The sequence below is a fragment of the Coptis chinensis genome, chromosome 3 (assembly GCF_015680905.1).
Source record: "Coptis chinensis isolate HL-2020 chromosome 3, ASM1568090v1, whole genome shotgun sequence".
NCBI classification, from domain to species: domain Eukaryota; kingdom Viridiplantae; phylum Streptophyta; class Magnoliopsida; order Ranunculales; family Ranunculaceae; genus Coptis; species Coptis chinensis.
In genome coordinates this window covers 71,504,793-71,526,513 of record NC_141458.1, presented here as the reverse complement: position 1 = coordinate 71,526,513, position 21,721 = coordinate 71,504,793, and the positions used below count along the sequence as shown (strand labels likewise).

General features: G+C 37.5%; 1 pseudogene across 2 annotated transcripts; it reads left to right on the top strand.

Annotated features, from left to right (window-relative positions):
• The first annotated feature begins 8,212 nt into the window (after nt 1–8,212).
• Nucleotides 8,213–11,024, top strand: LOC147510666 (pentatricopeptide repeat-containing protein At1g08070, chloroplastic pseudogene; annotated as a pseudogene). Of its 2 annotated transcripts, XR_015218987.1 has the most exons (2): nt 9,212–9,347; nt 9,527–11,024. The product of XR_015218987.1 is annotated as a pentatricopeptide repeat-containing protein At1g08070, chloroplastic pseudogene, transcript variant X2 (transcript). The 2 variants fall into 2 exon arrangements; XR_015218986.1 differs by having other exon boundaries at nt 8,213–11,024.
• Nucleotides 11,025–21,721: the final 10,697 nt, after the last annotated feature.

Here is a 21,721-nt window from a genome sequence, read left to right as displayed (position 1 = left end):
GCCCTTTTTGGATCGATATAGCTAGAAATTCTGACCTAAGTATATTTTTCGCTAGTCGTCCCACTGAGCCTTTCATTAGCCCTTTCATAAACCACAAATTCTTTACCCTGTTACAAAAACAAAACAAAATAAAAAAAAAATCAACCTACCCAATTTAGAATAAGTCTGAGAATAGAATGATGAAGAAAGAAGAAGAGAAAAACCTGTGTAAACAAAAATTAGTTAGTTGCTTCAGAAAATAAAGAAAAGAAGTTTCCATCCAAAGAAAAGAAAAATAAAAATAGAAATAAAATAAAAACTCCAAAAATAGAATAAAAGGGAGTCAAAAGCCAAAGAAAAGAAAAAGAAAAATATGGCTAAGGATGGAAACAAAGTGTAGAAGCAAAAGTAAATAACAAGGTTTCTAGTTAGTTACGTAATATGAAGACTCTATTATCTCGGACTTGTCCTTTTGAATATCCATTTCCTTCCTTCTTAAACCATCTCCTAATCCCCCGAACACCTAATAAAGACCTCTAGCTCAATTAGGAATATGTTAGTGTGATAGTAAGTGGCGATGTGTTTGATCGACTCCGCTTCCTTGTTGTCATTTAGATTGTAAGGTAAAGTGTGCCCACCGCATTAACCGAGTAAATAAACTTGAGTGGAAAAATCAGAGTGTTGTTTCTTGACTATTATTGTGAGAACCTACTTAAGGACGCTTATTCCGAAGTTCTCGAAACAAACCTCGCTAAACATTTGATAGTACTACTCATCAGATATATGTTTATTGTAGATGATTGATTATTATGCATATATTAACTTAGGTTTTGATCGGGTTATTCTTATTCAATTGCTAGAGAGATGTATAGATAGTTGAGCATGAATAAGGAAACAATAGTTTTATTTTCTTAGTCGTTGTAGTATAGATGAAGTTTGTGAGTACCTTCACCGGAAAACTCTCACGAGGCTATAACTCGTCCACTAGGGAATTCCTAGTGGTTTAAGGCCTTGTTGCATATGGTCAATGCAATCGCGACTCAAATAAAACGAGTAGTTAGAACTCCATTTTTGTCACTTATTCTAATTTCTCATCTTTGCTTGAGGACAAGCAAAATGTCTTTTTGGGGTGGTTTGATAAGAGCCCAAAACTGTAGTTTTAACCCCTTAATAATCATACCGTAGACCAATTATGTGAATAATAAGTAAGAGTTAATACTGATTACGTGTTTTATGCATTTCAGGGCTTCAAAGTCCATTATGTGCGTAAATGTGCCACTTTAGCGAGATAAAGGAGCAAAAGTCGCCAGAACTTCGAATGCCATATCTTTGGACTCGGACCTCGAATTGGGCCTACCTTATGTCAAAACGACCGGCTCGAAAGAGCTTTGCAATGGTCCAAGCCTTGACCCAATCAGAGGAGCAAAAGTGGACGAAAAGTCTATTAAAGCCGAATCTAGTCAAGAGGCCTTTTGATTTGAAAGAATTGGGTTTTGGCCGATTCTCGCCCAAAAACATGGCTCCAAGCCCATGCACGATTTTTGGATCTGAAAACATATTAAAACAAAAGCTTAGCTCTTTGTTAATGGTAGATAGGTTAGAGTAAAAAGTAGCCATTAAAATAGCTTCTAGATCTAGTTTTATTTAATTGTTTTGATTAAGTGTAGTTTAAAAATCCAATTATTGTATTAGATTAAACCCTTGAATCTTGTTCTTCATTTTGATTAGATCAATAAAGTAGTATTTCTATCAACTTCGATTTTTGTCATTTCCATTTCTAGATCTAATTTAAATTCCTGTCCTTATTGCATTTTAGTCATTAAATTAGATTTCATTATTGTTTAATTAAGTAAATTTCAATTCTTTATATCATGTTTAGTTTAAATTTAATCGGAAATGATTGCGTAATGATTCTCGGCTAAACCTCCATTAGAGGGGGTTGAGAAACCTTGATGAAAGCTTGATTCCGATTAACGTAGATTCGTCGTAATTTCCTTTCCACTCTAGAAACGTTTAGTTCACCATGAGAATGGGTTTAATCGTTCACATGCTAGTTATTAATTGGTAGAAATGCCATGTGTAATTAGGGATTAGGAAGAACCAATTGTTAAACGGGCGTTCAATTCGGATTACGACGATTCGTAGTTAATAGGATTAAGTCGAGTTAAGGTGGAATCAATTCCCCTCTAACTCCTTATCATCGAATCAACGTAGCATTCCCTTAGTTATTCCTATCGTCGACTAGTTGCATTTAGGTGGGTAGTTGCATCGTAGTCCTAGTTGCCTTTTTCGTAAATCTCTCATTAGACTTTAAGAAGAATACTTACACGTGAGAACACAAAGATGGAAGGACTAGGAGTGGAACGAATCACTCTACTCCACTATATCTCATAGGATTGAGAGTAGAATCTTTGATAAACATAGGCTCGCTCATAAGTTAAGTTTTAGTTTACTTACGTTTTGAATTCATCGTTCATTTCGTAGGTAAACTACTCATTTTTACATCTATCAACCATCCACCCTAGACACATGGCACCTCTATGTAAATAGAGCATGTAACAACAGCAGTAGTGGACTGGGGGCTGTGTTAACTTCACTAGAAGGAACACAACTACAAAAGTTAATCAAGATCGACTTTGCAACATCCAACAATGAAGCGAAGTACGAAGCATTAATTACAGGCCTCCACATGGCACAAAAGCTACAAGTCCAAAAACTCAAAGCTCACAGTGATTCACAGCTAATCGTCAAGCAGATCACCAAAGAGTATGTAACAAACAGAGCAAACCTGGCCAAATATGCTTAGGTAGTTAATAACATCATCAGCTCGTTCAAGACATTCTCCCTAGAACATATTCCTCGAGAGGACAACAGACATGCATACAGCTTGGCTTTCTTAGCCTCGAAGACACAAGAAACATGTCCAACCATAGTCTACATTGACATCCTGGAGAGGCATGCATACTAACAAGAAAGAGTCAACAGCCTCACAGACTTTCAGCCCTCATCCGAAGAAGAGATCACTCAATCTTGGATGGCCCCATTCCTGCAATTTATCCTACATGGGGAACTCCCAGCATAAGCAAAAGAATGCTCGTGCCGTAAAATTCCGAGCTCCCAGATACACTGTAATCGACGGACGATTGTTCCTCAAATCTGCAGGAGGACCTCACCTAAGGTGCATAACTCCATGTGAAGGCCAACTCATCTTTGACGAGATTCACAAAGGCGAATGTGGCAACCATGTATGAGCAAGATCTCTGGCTCACAAAGCAATCGCTCAAGGGTATTATCCACTTCATTGTTGGATGTTGCAAAGTCGATCTTGATTGACTTTTGTAGCTGTGTTCCTTCTGGTGAAGTTAACATAGCCAGCCCATGGCCCTTTCATATGTGGGGGCTAGACATCATGAGACCATTTATCTCACAAAAAAAATAGGACTCAAATACGTCCTAGCAGCCACAGATTACTTCACCAAATGGGTAGAAGCAATCCCACTAGTCCAAGTCAAAGAGGTCCACGTCATTAACTTCATATGGACCAATATCATCACAAGATTTGGTCTCCCCCACACTCTTGTCATGGACAACGAAACTTAATTTGCTGGCTCACAAGTCAAGGCATTTCTGCAAAAATGGTGCATCATTCAAGCATTTTCTACACCTAGATATGCACAAAGCAATGGTCAAGCAGATGGTACCAACAAAGCAATCAAGGAAAATCTAAAGAAGTTGGAGAGCAAGAAAAGCCACTGGACGGAGCAACTCGAAAATATTTTATGGGCTTACAGAACAACAACCAGAGCCAGTACTAATAAATCTCCTTTCACACTTCGCTTCGGAACAAAGGCAGTCATACCATCAGAACTCACAATCACAACCACACATTCTGACATCGTCGAAATAGGAGATAATGACACCATCTTGGCAAAAGAACCCAATCTCCTAGAAGAGCAAAGGGAAACAGCTATAATATCCCTAGCTCGGTACCACCAAACAATCCAACGATCTTGCAACAAGAAGGTCGTCCCAAGATCTTTCCAAGCTAGTGACCTAGTCCTCAAAAAGACTTTAGCTCCAACCAAGCTCAACCCAACATGGGAAGGCCCCTACATCATTGACAAAGTCATTGGAAATGGAGCGTACTGGATCAAAACGTAACTCGGTGATATGCTTCCCCGACTTTGGAATACAGCTCTCCTCAAGCGATTTTATCAATAAATTTTTTCAGATGTATCAATCAATATGAATAAAATTTCATCAACATTTCGAGTACAAATGTCATCTTTTGCATTACATAAAGTACAAGGCATCTCGCACTACGCAACCCGACCTAGGACACCACAATGTTAGGTTGTACATCAAAGACAGTGTCAAGAATGACTCAACTACAATTACCACGCAGTGGTAAATTATCAATCAATCCAACCCAAGGTCCCCCAAAAGGACCCTAAATCAACTTAACACCAACGTATGGCCAGGGTTAAGCGTGATTCAACTGTAAATTCCACGCAATTATCAGTCAAATCCAAACATATGGGATCCCCAAAAGGACCCACAGTCAACTTAAGGCCTTTGAACAGGGTTAAGCTTGGCTCAACTGTAACTACCAATCAAAGGCTAGTTATCAGACAATTGGAGTTCCCCCAAAAGGAACGACCCAATCAAACGCACAAAAGGCGACCTAGGTGAAAGCTAGGATCATCTAACCAGGTCATGCAGAACATTAGACGATCTACCATAGTACAACAAGTCATCAGGACTACCACTATGCAGTACAGGTCATCATACAACGAATCAAACAACAATAAAAGCAATCACATCCACGAAAAATTCAAAGACAACATCAAGGCAGAACAAATAAGTAATTTAAATATTTTACTACTTACAAAATTTGGTTGGATACTAGAGGCCCCCAGGTTATCCTGAGATAAATATCAGTTATAAATATCAGTTATCAGTATCAACAAAAGCAAGCGAGAAAACATAGTTCATCATCATTCAAACACATCAATAGCAAAGAGAGACAAGGCACAGTCAGAGGACACAAGAAAGATTCTCCACATTCAAAGGCTCCAGTGGGCCACCCTCTTCACCAACAGGGCCCCCAGCTGAATCACCACTCACATTCACAACTTCGTGGGAGACCTCCTCGCTAGTTTAATGGTTGAATGGTTGGAGCGGCGGCCGAAAAAGTTGGATGGTAAATCAGGTTGTCTACTAGCATCTGCAGCAGTACTTTCCACAACTACTGTTGCATCCCCACTTTCAACCGACCTCTTCAGGGTTTTATACTTACGTTCTAGCTCCAATAGGTCGTCTACCAGAACGTAAGTATCACCGCTCTCTACCAAGTCAACCAGGTCGTTATATTCCTTCTGAGCCCTTTCAGCAACGACCTGCACATTCTTGCACTCAACAATCTAGTTTTGCACCTCCACCTTTGAAGCATCAAGAGACGGTTGCAACAACGCCACCTTCCCAGCAAGATCTCTGACCTGCGACCTCAGCCCATATATTTCAGCTCGCTCCACCTCTTGAACAACAAGCAGCTTGTCATAGGCCTCCTTAGCAACATCCAATTCCTTCTTGTATAGGTCAGAGATAAGAGTCATCTCTTTCAGCTTACTATACATAGCCAAGACCTGACAACAAACAAAATAAATCACAAAGCAGTAAAAATGGAAAACAAGACAATACCCAGGTCGGAGAGGCACTTACAAAGCACAGGGAGTGATCCATATCTTTAATGTTCATCCCCAAGTCCTTCCCAGTCTCCAACTGATGCCTATCTCCATCCAAGGCAATGCTCCAGCAACTAAATAGTTCTGGAAACTACAGTCCCCATTCTTCACAAACTTACTCAACCCATTCACTGGGTCCTCATAGGTGACAAGCTTATCCAGAACGTCATCAGCACTCTTGTCACATGGGGCCATACACCCCGATCCCTTCAACTTCTGGGCAACTAGCTCATTCTCACTAGCCTTCTTCTTGCCCCGGGTATTAGCAACCCCCATATCAATAGCAAGTTCCTTCAGATCCATCCTCTTCAATGGAGCCCGACCTGCAGAAGAGCGACCTCCACCAGTACTAGATCGTTCCTCAGACTCAGCTCGGGACTTCTTCGACCACCCCTCTGTCTCAACCACTTCAGAGCGCCTCTTCAAATTAGGCCTCTGGAACTGAGTGGGAGCACCACCACTACCAACAACACTCCCACCACCATGACCAGAACATTCACCATCACCTATTTTAGAGAATTTGGATGCATAACGTTCAACGTCACCCACCTCGGAGCGTTTGGATGCAGAACGGTTTTCTGCAGCTCCTCCGGACGTCCTCACTGAAACAGAACGGCTATCAGCAACCCCTCCAGCGATTCTCACTCCATAAACAGGTGCCTTCCTTTGGCTCTCCCTCTCCATCTCACTTTCCGAGCTAGAATCAGAGATGTCAAAAACGAGCTTACAAGCCCTCTTCTTTTGCTCCACCCTCTTCCGGTTGATCTTCTCCCCTCCACGCTTCTTAAAGTAGTGAGAAACCTTCCCCAAGATAGCTCGTTTGTCCTTCAAACTCAAACAAGCAAACTTCTCTACAACGTCAAGTTCAAGACGACCTCAAATGGAAACCTCTACACAAAAGAATACAAAAACATCAAAATGTACAACATATCAAGTACAATACTTGCATACGACCTACAAAATAACTACCTACCAACCCCCTTTACAGAGTGGGTACTCAGCTCACACACAGGGGGGATGTAATTACCCACAACCAACAAAGGCCTACGCCCCCAGTCCTTCTTACTCACCCCTACAATTAAAGACGACTTCCCTCTTACGGCCTGCAAACTAAAATTCAGTGCAACCGATCTCTTCACAGAGAAATGCTCCAACACATCTCCTAAGTGGATATTATAACCCTGCTCATTCAACAAATCCAACACATTGAAAACCCTCCAACTATTCCCTACGAACTGACATGAGGCTTTGTCACAATAGTTCAAAACCTCAACAGTAAGATGGGAAAATGGCAACCTCATCCCAGCCTTCAACTACCCATAACAAACTACCACTCCTCCATCCGGAGGGACATAGTCATCATTATACAACCTCCCCTCTCCACCAAGGTCATATATGGCCAGGTTGGCATTCACCCAACCGAACTCCTCCTTCAGATTAGCATAAAGCGACCTAGGCCCCACCACCTCAGCCCTCGTCTCCAATGAGAAGACGATGAAGCCCCATTTCCACTATGAACCCTAACTTCAATATCATCTCCACTCAAAGTTCTCTCTCTCCACCGATCAACCTAAACTTCTCCACTCAAACTATCACTGGTAGTAGACATTACGAGTTCAAAATAAACAAAAGATCAAATTTTGCAAGATCAAAAGATGCACCTAATACCAAAGATTGGAAAAGTTTTTTTTTTTTTTTCTTTCTTTCTTTCTTTCGCTCTGCTTTTTCCTAGATTGAAGAAATGAGGAAGTAAAACACCTTAACACGTCCCTCAGCTGCCAAAACCTCGAGAGAATACAAAACGTTTCGTGTTCCCACATAACACAATCATTACTCGCCCACAAATCGCCGTGATTTCGGGCCCATGAATCCAGCCCAATAGTTCCCGCACATTTTTCAAAAGCAAATTAAATCTACCAGGCCAGCTATCTGACACGTGTTTTCAAAAACTTTATTTTACCCTTCATTTTTACATCACAGCTGTCCAAAGAACGAATCAAATAAAGGGGGTTGTGTAAATACCCTCCGTTCTGCACTACAATACACGTGTCTATACACCAGGTCGTTCTCCATCAGCTCGTACCACTCTATCAGAGCGTACCAACAACCCAAACCCAGGTCGTCCCCAGCATCAATTATAGCCATTTATGGAAACAAATCAACTAGCGCAATCCTGGAGCTCAGTTAACGCAACAATCAAGAAGACATTTGCTTTGTAATATCAGAGTAATGACGAATCATCAGGATAGCACACAAGGTGGATCTACACTTCATAACGGCCTGGAGCAAATAAGGAAAGTCAGTTCAAATATCTATAAGTAGATATAGATAAACTATGTAAGGCTTAATTCAAGTTTACTCCGAGAAACTTGATACGTAGGCAACTCTTATCCCAAGAAGAGTGCAGCCATTTCCTATCATACAAATCATCAGGTCGTTGCCCAGCAAACACCAAACCTCTATACATTGATTCTATATATTAGTCCCTTACAATAATGTTCACTGCCCCAGGAGAGTCAGAGTACACTGCCACCTTCTTAATCCCCAAATCCTTTGCAATTTTCAGCAATAAACTATTAGATTGTAGTTCTTGGAAGATCAGTAGATCACATAATGGTGTGACGAGCTACCTGCATAAGCATGAACGACACTACCTTGAGAATCTCTTATTATACCTCCATAACCATTGCCCCCTTGATAAATTGAACCATCGATGTTCAACATGAATGTATCTTCATCAGGTCCAATCCATTTGCGCCACTGCTGAGCTTTAGCTGTACAGACAGCACGCATGCAACCCACAAAGTCAATTTTGCAACAAACTTAACCGCGAAGAAACACCACGTCGGTCCCTCTCTTTTATTTCCCTCTCCTCATCTCTTCACTAGTTGATGTCCTACCTATACTTTCAACCCAGAACAAGTCTCAAATCCAACACAAAATGGCTAACCATCAACCAAACCATAATCCCACTAATACAAAACTGCACCAACCAAAAACATTTAAAACAAGTCCATGCACAACTTATAAGAACGTCACTAATACAAGACACGTTTATACTGAGCCGTATAATATCACTCTTCAACAATATTCCATCTACTCATTTAAATATCCATTACGCTCGTCGCATTTTTAATCAAATATATAACCCAAATATATTCATGTGGAACTCTATGATAAGGAGTTATGTTCAAAATGGTGAGTTTAGAGATGGCGTTTTAGTTTTTAAAGAGATGTTGAGTAAAGGGTATTTTCCTGATAGTTATACATACCCTATAGTGATTAAAGCTTGTTGTGCTCAAGTTTATGGACTTGGGTTTGGTGAAATGGTTCATGGGCAGGTGTTGAGAAATGGGTTTGATTCAAATATGATTATTATGTCTGGGTTTGTTAATTTTTATGCGAGTTTTGGGAGAGTTGAGGTTGGGAGGAAAGTGTTTGATTATATGCCTGAGAGAGATATTGTTTCTTGGACAAGTATGATTTCTGGGTATGCTCAGTTGAATTGCTGTGATGAGTGTTTTGTTTTGTTTGATGAGATGAGAAGGGTTAGTGTTGAGCCGAATAAGATTACTGTCCTGAGTTTGTTATCGGCTTGTGGGAACGTTCGGGATCTTGATAGAGGTAAGTGGATTCATTCTTATGTTTTTGATAATAAGATGGAGGGTGACATTGTTGTTGGTAATGCACTCGTAAACATGTATGCTAAGTGTGGATGTATGTCAAGCGCATTAGAAGTTTTTCGTAATATTTCAACAGCGAATACAGTTTCTTGGAATGTTTTGATTGGCGGGTTTTTGCAGAATGGCTTTCCGAGTGAAGCTTTGAGGCTGTTTCATGAGATGAAGAAGTCAGACATAAGGCCTAATGAGATTACATTTGTAAACACATTGTCTGCCTGTGCACAGTTGGGTGATCTTGAACAAGGAAAGGTTCTGCATAACTATGTAGTTGAAAACAATATCGGTTATGATATATTTATCGGGAATGCCCTTATTAACATGTACTCGAAATGTGGAAATCTTAAAAGAGCTGTATGTGTTTTTTGTCAGATGCCTGACAAAGACGTTTTTTCATGGACAACTCTGGTTTCTGGTTATGTGCAGGGAAGCAAATTCAAAGAAGCATTAACCCTCTTTGAAGAGATGCAGATGTCTGGAGTTGAACCGAATGAAGTTACTCTAGTTAGCTTGTTATCAGCTTGTGCCCAGACAGGAGCATTAGATCAAGGGAAATGGATTCATAACTACATAGAAGAACACAGTGTGAGACAAGATGTATGTTTAGGAAATGCATTGATTGATATGTACGTTAAGTGTGGGTCCATAAAAAGTGCTTTACAATTATTCCATCGCATGCATTCGAAAGATACCTCTTCATGGAATGCACTGATGGGGGGCCTTGCTATGCATGGGCATGGAAGAGAAGCTCTCATTCTTTTCAGTCAAATGCAAAGGGTAGGGGATACCCGTCCCGATTGTGTAACATATACAAATGTTCTTTGTGCATGTACCCATTCAGGAATGGTTCGCGAAGGCTATCACCTTTTCAATTCCATGTCTTCCTTGTATGGCATCACTCCTACCATCGAACACTATGGATGTATGGTGGATCTTCTTGGAAGAGCTGGTCATTTGGAAGAGGCAATTGACTTTATTGAAAAAATGCCTGTAGAACCCAATCATATTATCTTGGGATCTCTCCTTTCTGCTTGCTGTGTTCATCATAAGGTGGAGCTTGGTAAAAAAATAGCCCAACATATTATCAAGTTAGCTCCTGATGATGAGGGTGTGTATGTGCTCATTTCTAACCTATATGCTGAAGCAGGAAGGTGGGATGACGTTAAAAGAATTAGAAGCCTAATGGGGAATAGGGGGATGGAGAAGTCCCCAGGTTGCAGCCTCATTGAAGTTGATGGGGTTGTTCAAGAGTTCCATGTTGGAGAAGTGAAGCATCAGAATTCCATTCTGATATATTCAATAATTGATAGTCTTCTGCGTCAGTCGAAGCAGGCCTTTTCCAATTCAAGTGGCCATGATGTTCTCCTTGATGTTGACATTGGTGCAGCACTCATTAGCTGAAACTCTTCTCCGATTGGGGAAATACTCCACAAGTAATAATATTTGTGTTTGCCATGCTTACTGATTTAATACAAGCAAGATAACAGAGTGCTCAAGTGAACTCGTGAACTTCTGGTGTAACCCACAAGCATATCATACTTGATACAAGATGATTTGCTTGTATGCGAGACCTCACTGTTAAACAATCAACTTTCCACTCTCAGACCCTATCAGGCACACCAACTTTATATCTAAAGAATGAAACGGCCCATATTATGAATTGTATGCTTCTCTATCTTTTTGTGATCAGAATTGACAGGAGTAAACTGTCATGGAAATGAAAATTGGAGAATATCAAACCTCGAATTTTGACTTGTGTGTTGACGAGACCAGAATGTGGCTTTTATGGTCTAAGACGTTCAAAGTTTGACCAAGTACAGCAGTTTCCTCACCATTTGAGAATTTTGACCCATCCTTCAGGTGCGTACCTGTTCACAAACAAAGATCATTTTTAATAGCTAGCTTAGTTGTGGTACAAAGTAGCATGCATTTTTCATTTTTATTTTTATTTTTATTTTTTCATTTGTCTTTGTTTTTTATTATGTTTTGTTATGATGCATAGTTTTTGCTTCCTTCTCCTGATTGTGCCAAGTCCTAACTTCCAACCACAAAAGTGATGATCATATACATAAGATTAGAAGATCCATTAACACATTCTACAGGTAAAGGTGATGCTTGGAATTTATGCTTTGCAAGTTTGGACATGAATTAGGTGATGTAATCAAAGGGCCAATCTGATGACAGCCATTAAATGTATATTATTTGTGTGTGGATGGTATTACGCATTTTTTTTTTTTTTTTTTTGGCAAAACCACTGTGTATATATATATATGTGCACTAAAGTGCGTCAGGTACCTGAATATTACATGTCATATTATCCTCCTGCAAATGTCCTAGTAACTAAGTGGTATTAAGCATAATTTAAAATGCCATTTTGTGGCAAAAGATTGGTACCCTGAAAAAAAAAATTCTACATGTGGATGGGCGGAAACACCAATTTCTCTTGAAATTTCATTAGAATTTTGTGTATCTGTTATTTGAAATTTGATTTTTTTTTTTTTCGATAACCTGAAATTTGAGTTTATATTAGAGAGTTCGGTGAAAATTAGGTTATAAGGTCCTAGTCAGAGCATCTCCAATGGAAGGTGTAAATTATTTAAAGTGTAAAATTTACACTCTAAATATCCAAAACATGCTTCCAATGGGGGGTGTAAATCCCAGGTGATAAGCTAATAGTTAATGGAGAGGGTGGGAAATTTTCCATCCGGCTATTAGTTAATAAACATTTCGGGCGTCACTTGAAGTAACGTTCCAATTAAAAAGAAATTCGGACGTCACTTAAACTCACGTCTGTTTTATATTTTTTAGAATTGTAATGTTTGCGACAGATAAAAACCGTCATTTATTGGTTGGGCCAGTTTTAATAAACTACGGACGTTACTCAAAGTGACGTGCGTTTTATTTATTTTTTTGGTTAAACCCCTCGACGGACTTTGACTGTCGTTTTTTCTCAGTTTTTTAATTTTACAAACTCTTAAACTTTGTTGCATTGGATACCATTTTGGATGTGGAAACTATTAATGTGTAAGAGCAGTCATAAAATTCTAGTGGCACTTATGTGAAGGTGTATATATACACTTTCCATTGGAGATGCCCTCAAAGGATTGACAACGTAAATAACTAAACAACCCCATTTATATATTTTGTTGACTTTCATTTGTGCTGTTGCATCATGTTTGGTAGTCTTGGACTCTAGTTAGTTGTCCTATTATGTTTGTTGTCCATATTAAATATTTGAAATTATTGTACATGCTTGTTTTTCTGTACGTACTACTAGGGCATGTGCCTACACTCCACGAGACCTCGACACGCCTGCGGCGCTATCCCGACAACTCGTCGCGCTTTCGGTGTAAGGCTTATGCGTGCTTTCGGCACGAAACAACTCGTCGCGCAGTCGCGCCTTAGGCACAAAACAATATACTTATGCTCGTGCCTCCCGGCACAAATAAACGCCCCGACACGCCTTCGACACTAATTTTAACCACCTGAGAAAAAAAGACTGTGGGCAATGTGGACAAAACCTCCCCACTGTTTATAACTTTTCACAATTTTGGATCCTATTATAAGGCTGCAAAGGCAGTTCACGTGCATTAAATCCGGTAGTCACTTGGACAGAACCCCCCCACTATAGCATTCATCTAAATGGACTTAAACATAGAACACCACCAATTCAACCAAATGGAATAAGAACAATATGAGAAACAAATAAATTAAAAGACTTCCACCAAAGTGAGGTTTCAATGAGAACATGCATCAAAACAGTTCCAAAAATGTGGGGTAACATTGTAAGAGCACCCACAAAAGTATGTCAAGTACAAAAAATAAAATAACAAGAGTACAGAGAACATCATAAGTCCTTCATAAACCCCATAAGAAGATCTTAATCTCAGTTCCCAATGTCAGTGTCCTCCTTGTAAATCCCAAGCCTTGAGGAAACTTTATTGAAGAAGAATGTAATTGTCTATTTTAACGTTGTTAAATAGAGTGAGTACGAATATATACTTAAAATATGTACTTAAAAAGAAGATGAAAAAAAAACGAAGTGAAACAATGGCCTATCTTATTCACCTCTCCTCATTGAAATCTAATTCTTGTGGGTCCAAATGTGTAGTAACGCTTTCTGATAGAGACAAATGGAAGACACAAATATGTGAAAAAAGTATCTAAAAATATTCCTTGCGCTCCTGCGAGAGGAATGACAAATTATAGAGTAAGCAATTACAATAGAGAAGCAATCATATGTACATGAAATGAGTTAAGAATTCTGAAAGGACAAATAATGTTTAGGGTGATAGTATTTTATATATGACAGTAGAAGAGAGGGAGGAATGTTATCCGTTGGGCGCTGAACGATTACGAAAGATAAAATAAATAAATAATAGTCGTAATTGCAATGCAACAAAACAATGTTGTACATATAGTAAGCCATGAGGTGACTAAAGTAACACCAAGAAGCCATGAGGTGGCTGAATAATCAGCCTATCTTGTGGGGGAATAGAAATACGTCTTTATTGATGGGTGCATTGGGTGCTTGCCCTTATCCACATTTGGTCGGTTGGATTGCTTTAATACATAAGAAGGAAAAAAAAAATTACCATATCATTGAAGTTCGTGAGAAGTTGAAGTAATACTTGAAAGGCATGAGGTGGTTGAAGGTTCAACCTATCTTGGACTGGACCAGAATAACGCTTATTTTGATTCGAAGGATCCTCAGAAGGATTCATGGGGTGCTTGCCACTGTCTGCCATTTGGGAGGCTGCTAAAAAGAAGGCAGGAAAATCATTTGCGCTAAAGAATGGTCCAATAACAAATCATATATAGTTTACCTTGGCACACCTAAAGTCAAAGGTGCAATATTCAAACGACGCGGCAAGCTATTCAGTGATGTAGGGCACGGGCAAACCCTATAGATCATATAATTGAGCATCAGGTGATAAGTATGAGAACCTAAACACAGTCCAAAATCATTGATTCTTACGATAGAGGATGAGGGACTAAACGTCAAAAGGTGCAGAGACACATCTTGATGCCTATCCAATTGCATTTAAACATTTCATTGAATTTAGTATGGCCTAAGTCATGCTCACTATGTATGATGGTTCTCATTCTCACTCCCCAATTACCACCCAAGTCCCTGGGAAGCTCTAAAGACTCCTCATAAGCAATCATGCTGACTACTATTCATGAACAGCTGAAACAATATAGCTTAGGGGTGATTTAGGTGTGGTACCTTTGTCATACTGAGCTTAGCAGTTTAGCACAAAGCAATTGTGGATGTTAACACAATGAAGTCTTGAATCATACACATGTGACGAAGGACCAAGGCGTATTTCAATAATGTGAAAAATGACAAACTTTATGGTTGGCGTTGAATGTGTAGACTCCAGAGAAGCAAACATGTGGAAATTAAAAATTGAAGCTTGTGGGGGTAAAGGAACACTAAAATTATAAAATAGTTTTCATAGACAAAAATTCGAATTAGACTACCGATCGAAATCAGATATTTCATCAAAAGAAAACCAGTAAAAATGACTACCTCTTACTGGGTTTTTTATTTAAAAATCGAAAGCTTAGGGAACATCAAAAGCTTCTTAACTAATTAGCAGGAATAGAGAGAGAGAAAGTGAAGAGCGAGAGCAACTAAAAGCTATTAAGAGAAAGATAAGAGAGAGACGATCGAGAGAGGTGGAACAAAATACCTGAGATAAATCCAACGGGGTCGGATGTTCCTATGTAAAGCAACAGACGGTCCTTTATGACTTAGATTGTCGTTGTAGAATATATTTGAAGTGGGTTACTAACATTACGATTCAGAATGTTGAACTATTTTAAACTGTTGGGTGGAGGTTTCAATAGTATCTAATTTACTAAGAGTGTGTTTGTTATGATGGAAACAATATGGAAAGGAAAGGAAAATAAGAGTGATCCACCTTTTCCATAGTTTTTAAGGCGTTTGTTTACCTATGGAAAGGAAATGAGCTTTTCCATTTGGAAACAAAATCATGGAAATAGAAAGGTTTTGTATCCTTAGCTAACCCCTGAAAATTTTGTGGAAATGAAAGGAAATAGATAACTAGGGACTTACTACTAACACACCCAACAATACAATTATTCATTTCCATAGTTTTTGCAAACCAACATGATTATTCTTTTCCCCAGTTTTTACTTTTCTTTCCCCAGTTTACCAAACACATACCATTTAAAATTATTTCATTTCCATTACATTCCATATTTGACTACCCATTTTATTTTATTTCCTTTCCATGAGTTAAAATTTAACAAACACACCCTAAGAACAAAGCCTGTGGAATTGTTTGGTAACAATGTAACATGTGTACCATGTCTGGTAGTAAGTTAGTAAGATTAACTGTAGTGGTCCATAGGTTTCTATTAATAGTTTCCTTTAATCTATGCATTGTCTTGTTAGTGGTTTAGTGGTTAACAAGAAATAAGGCTCAGTCCCTTGGTTCTAACTCAGTTGAGTATAAACTCCCTCCCATCGGACCATGTCATATAACCTCCCTATTATTTAGGTCTCGTTAAATAACCTCCCTGCTTTCAAAAAAAGAGATAAAATCTAGTCTGTTTTTATTTACCATTTTATCTTATTTTCTTTTTTACTTTTTTGGGATTGAAATTTTCCCGATTATATGTAAATATATTTTTACAGTCATTGGAGTTATAAAAACTTAAATTTACATAGTAACTTTTGGGTTTGAAAATTTCTCTCACAGAATATATGTAAATTTAAATTTAAATCGGTTAAGAAGACTCTGTAATTTTATATTGTCATATGTAAATTTACATTTTCATATGAAAACTTAAATTTACATATGTAAATTTAAATTTTAATATGTAAAAATACTATGCACGTAAATTTAAATTTTTCTATGAAAAAAATTTCATAGGAAAATTTAAATTTAAATAGGTTAAAAAGTGTGTAATTTTATATTGTCATATGTAAATACAAATTTACATACGATGACGTCGACCGATTTGTCTTTAAGCCCGAAATTATAAATAAAGATTGATAACGTCAACCGATTTTCACAGGGGTATTTTAGTCTTTTTGGCTTTGATGTTATGTTTTAAATAATAGAAAAGTTTTATGCATTTGTTAGCTCCTTGAGGGTTTTTGTGTAACAATTTTTTGGTGAGGGAGATTAAACCCAAAATCTGGTTATTCAATTCATTGAATGAGTGTTGTTGTAAGTATTATAAATTGTCATGCAACCATCTATTGAATGAAGAGAAGAATATCATTGTAGTTTGCATTTGTGTGTGAATTGGAGGTTGATTCCCTCAATAGAATCGATTCAGAGGTCTCAGTTTTCTTGAATTAACCCAAATCTATCTTTTACAATCTTCATGATTGTGACAGAAATTGGGAATCCTTATTATTTTATTTTTTTTTAAATTGAATTGCAAGGGAGTGTAAGATTAAATTGGAGTCTTGTGTGCCGAAGCCAAATACTGGAAAGTATAAGAAATAATTGATTGGAGCTGTTCCAAATTCTAATTAAGTGTGGAGGATTTAGGTTGTTTAAGAAGAGAGTATCACGTTCACTAGGACGATAATGAAGATCCATTGATATTTTGTGAACGAAAAAGAAGCGACTTTAGTAAAGAAAGATATTCAATGTTGACCAATTCAGCCAACAAGCCAAGTCCTTGGTCAATGTCTTTATACTTAGTTCATAGTTTTATACAAGTATACAGAGTTACACTGCCCTGGATTTTCAAAACAGTTTTTTAGACTTACGTCCTGAGCAACTTTTCCAATTAGATTTCCATCCCCAAGTTCACAGCTTGACCAGGTCAGCAATCGTTGACTCGACTCCATCCAGTAAGTATATATGCAATTACAAATATACCCCTTATTTTGTAAAATTACCAAAATACCCATTGGCTCTACCAAAATAGATCAAATTTACACGTGTCACCATCCTATGCATTTTATCCAACGCCCACAAATATCTTTGGGTTTTTTCAGCCAAAATAATCAGTTAATCATATTATTGAATTTAATCTCCGTCTCCACCACCATCATCTTTCTCATGTTCAACCATCATATATTGAATAGGCAACTTGATGTTCTATTCAATATTTCAGTAGCTAAGTTCTAACTTGTGCAAAATGGGTTTACTAATCTTGGATTCTTAGTTCTTCAATCAAAACAAAGGTAGGTCACAGTTTTAATTGAAAATTCAAGTACACTCAAATGGATGTTACAGCAACAAAGAGTTGCTAATATGGGGTGAAAAAATTTATGAAAGAGTGACCACAGTAAACTCACTGTTTGTTTTTATCCTCAAATCTTACGTTTAGAATACCAGTTCCTATCTTTATACAGAAACTAAAACCTGCTCTTGAGATTTCAAAACAAGAGGTTTTGAGAGCAGTACACCATGAACGAAAACGCCGAAATGATAGAGAAGTCCGATTTCTCCGACCATTGTACATGTGTCGGAGGTGATTTCAGATCAGAGGAGATGATTGGGTAATTTTTCTTCTTTCTCAAAGTTTCTTAACTTTAATTTTTGGGAAAAAGAAAATAAATTGGTTGACATGGATTAGGGGTTTATCTGGACCAACGAGACTTTGTTATACTGTGGTTGAGTGGTTTTGAAGAGATGGTATTAAAGGAAACGTGGTTAAGTGGTTTCTGAGAAGAGAGATGGTTAGGATATCGTGTTTTGAGGAATGGCAAGGAACGAGAGAGTGAATGTGCTGCTGCTCGACATTTTTTTTTAACAGAGAGAGGAGAATGGAGGGAGGCTTTTTGTTTTGTTTTTTTTATATCTAATATTTAGACTAATCCTAAGAAGATCACATGTAGTATCATAATCCCAATCAAGTCAGGTTTCAGATGTTGTTAGATGTGATGGCTGAACATGAGAAAGATGGTGGTGGTGGAGACGGGGGTGGGTGGCGGTTTCAGATGATGTTAGAGGTGGTGAACTTGTGATTGGTGAGAGTGACAGGGTTATGGACTTATGGTAGTGGATGGAGGTGAAAATTTGGCAGGGGTGTATTGGAATCTAAAATTAGGGATCGGAGACAGTGATGTCATTGGGTGGTGCTGACAGTGGCGAAGTGTGGAGGTGGTGCTGCTATGTCATTGGGTGTATTGGGTGTAGATGAGGAAGAGGGTGACGGTTGAATAACAGTGGCCGTCGGATGGGTTGTCATTTGGCAGTTGGATCTATTTCTTTAAATAAAAAACAAAACATATGATTAACTGATTATTAAAGGATATTTGTGGCCATTGGATTAAATTCAATAATATGATTAACTGATTCTTTGGGCCAAAAACGGACTCCAAAATATTTGTGGGCCTTCAATAAAATACATAGGATGGTAACACGTGTAAATTTGATTCATTTTGGTCTCATGAGAGTCAATGGATATTTTCATAATTTTACAAAGTAAGGAGTACATTTGTAACTGCACATGCACTAACTGGATGGAGTCGAGTCAACTACTGCTGATCTAGTCAAGCTGTGAACTTGGGACGGAATTCTAATAAGTGAGGAACTGGAGACGGAAGTCTAATTAGAAAGGTTGCTAAGGACGTAAGTCTAAAAAGCTGTTTTTAAAAAAAAATTAGGAGGTGTTTGGATCCTATTTATTTATTGCCAAAAAGTGTTTATTAGTGAAAAAATATTTTTTGAAAAAATAAATGTGTTTGGTTTCTATTTAAAAAAAAGTTTTCATCCCAAAACTTGTTTTATGATAATTAGGTAAAACTTGTTTTTTGTTATGAAATCCATGGGCTTATATGGATGCCCACCATTGTTATGTGTTATCCTGATAATCCTCTATCTTGGTATTTATCCTGATAATCTTCTATCTTGATGTTTATCCTGATCATCCTCTATCTTACTGTTTATCATGTTAATCCCTTATCTTAGAAAGGAGGTTACCTAGTTGTATATAAAGGTAACCTCCTCCCATTTAGTTTTACCTCAAAATGAACAAGAATTATCTCTATCTCATTCTCTCAATGATTCAATACATGTTAAGTTGGTGTTAAATTAGTGTGGTGCTCTCTCTAAATCGGTTTAATTTCTAACACGTTATCAGCACGATAGTCTTTAGCTTTGGATTAAAGGTATGTTATTAAGAGATATTAGTGTACTGTGTATCACTGTCTCAAGTTTCATGTGTATCGGTATATGTCTGTTCCATCTATTTCATAACAGGTTCAATATTGTTGGTTAATTAAATGTTTTTGCTTTACCCTATAAGCTGATCGATGACTTATCTGTGGAAGGTGGAATGGGTCTTATATATGCATCTAAAAGATCCCATTGATCATTTGTAGATCTGATTAATTGTATGATTTCATGAATTTGTCTCATACTTTTGGATGGTTAATGAGATCGTAATTACTAATTAAAGTAGGTGAGTTTTTAGGAAATTCTTGTTGTTGGTGCGTTATGATTTGCTTCCTGACATTGAGTGTTCTCGGCCTATTCTCAGTCCATGTGGTGCTTTAGTACTTTTATATATCGTTGCTAATACACTATGCATGATAAAAGTTACTTGTGTTAATGTTGAAGCTATTACATCCTAAATAAATCATCTGCAGTTGAATTTATTTAGTTTTTATCATTTTTAAATATGATAATCTATGTAACTGGCATCTCCATAAGTAATCCGTTTCTTCCATATTGTTATGCATGATTGCCTTATGCTCTTTGATTGCTTGCCTCCCACTTATAAGTATCCCTTGTGTTATTAAGTGAGGCACAGTAGATATTGGTTAAAATAATTGGTGGTGGAAGTGGTGTTATAGAGGCAAAACTTATATTAATGATACCAAGTTCATACATCATTGTGCCCACACCTTAATATTTAAGTTTCCATCATTCCTTTAAAAGGTTATGGTCTGTTTGTACTAGTGGAGAAGATGACGACGACATCATCTCTTTTGTTAGCCGGGCCTAATAACTTTTAAAGGTCAAAGCCCAAATGTTTTATTGATTCAGGGCCTTAAGTTAATAAAACCCAGCTTATGACATTAGCTTCGAAATTCGGAATAGAAAGACACTTCTGACGAAAACAGTTGTAACTTTCTACTCGGTGATCGGTTTTGCAATCCGCTTATTGCATTAGAAAGCTAACTCAGAGATGTTTCCAACGGTGTATGGCTTTGAGCCTAATTCGTCCAGAGCTGATTCAATTTTATAGTTCTTTATGGGACAATTTCTCGTCGAATAGCGAAAACGTGGTAATCTGATTTTCAATCGGATAGGTATCCGATTGGTATCGTATTCCTTACCAAATCTATGCAATTCTTTGTTTTATATTGTGAGATGGATTAAAACATAGAATTACATGCTAGGGTTTTTAATTTAAGGGAATTTCTTTTCTTTTCATTTTTTTTTGTATATTATTGAACAATGATGTAGACCCTAAAAGTTCTCATTTATATATTTGGAACCCGAAGTTCCAAGATCTATTTTTTAGGAACATGAAGTTCCAAGAATTAAATTGTTAGGAACCCGAAGTTCCAAAATCTATTTTTTTTAGGAACTTGAAGTTCTAAGATCTATTATTTTTAGGAACCTGACGTTCCAAGATCTAATTTTTAGGAACCAGAAGTTCTAAGGTCGAATTTTTAGGAACTTGTAGTTCAAAGATCTATTTTTTTAAAGAACCTGAAGTTCCAAAGATTCAATTTTTCGGAACCTGAAGTTCCAAGACCGTCTGGTTGACTATATCGACTTGGTCAGGTCCAACCCATAAGGACTGGTTCGGTTTTGGCCCATTATAATGGTCATTTATGTAGGCCCAATTCATTTTTATAGTTCTTTTGTTTTCAAGAACTTGAAGTTCTAACATAAATAAAGACTTGAAGTTCAGTATGAGAATCCAAATAGCAATGGGCAAGTTTGATGAGCAAACTTTCATAATTGGAATGATTTATTTAGTTAATTATACTTTTATTACCAGTTCATGGAACGTTTACAGTTAATATTGTGTTCTCTTCATGGAATGTCTAGGCCTTGATTATCATTAATATTTTGAATTTCCTTATTATGAATCTCCAATTTTATTTTTCTTAATATACTTGCACTAGTATCAATCTTTACAAATTTATTTTGCTTTATGTTGAAATGTATGGATATATAAATGGAGAAAAGTATTATGGATATATGTCTGGTCGACTATACCCATAAATGAGAAAGACATTGTGTATCATATCTAACGTTGGAAGCCAGAAGCTCACTTAGACAGTCTGTATTACATAATTGTCAATTTAATGAGATAGTATTCCCGTCGTTAGGGGGAGAAGAGCAATGGTTGCTC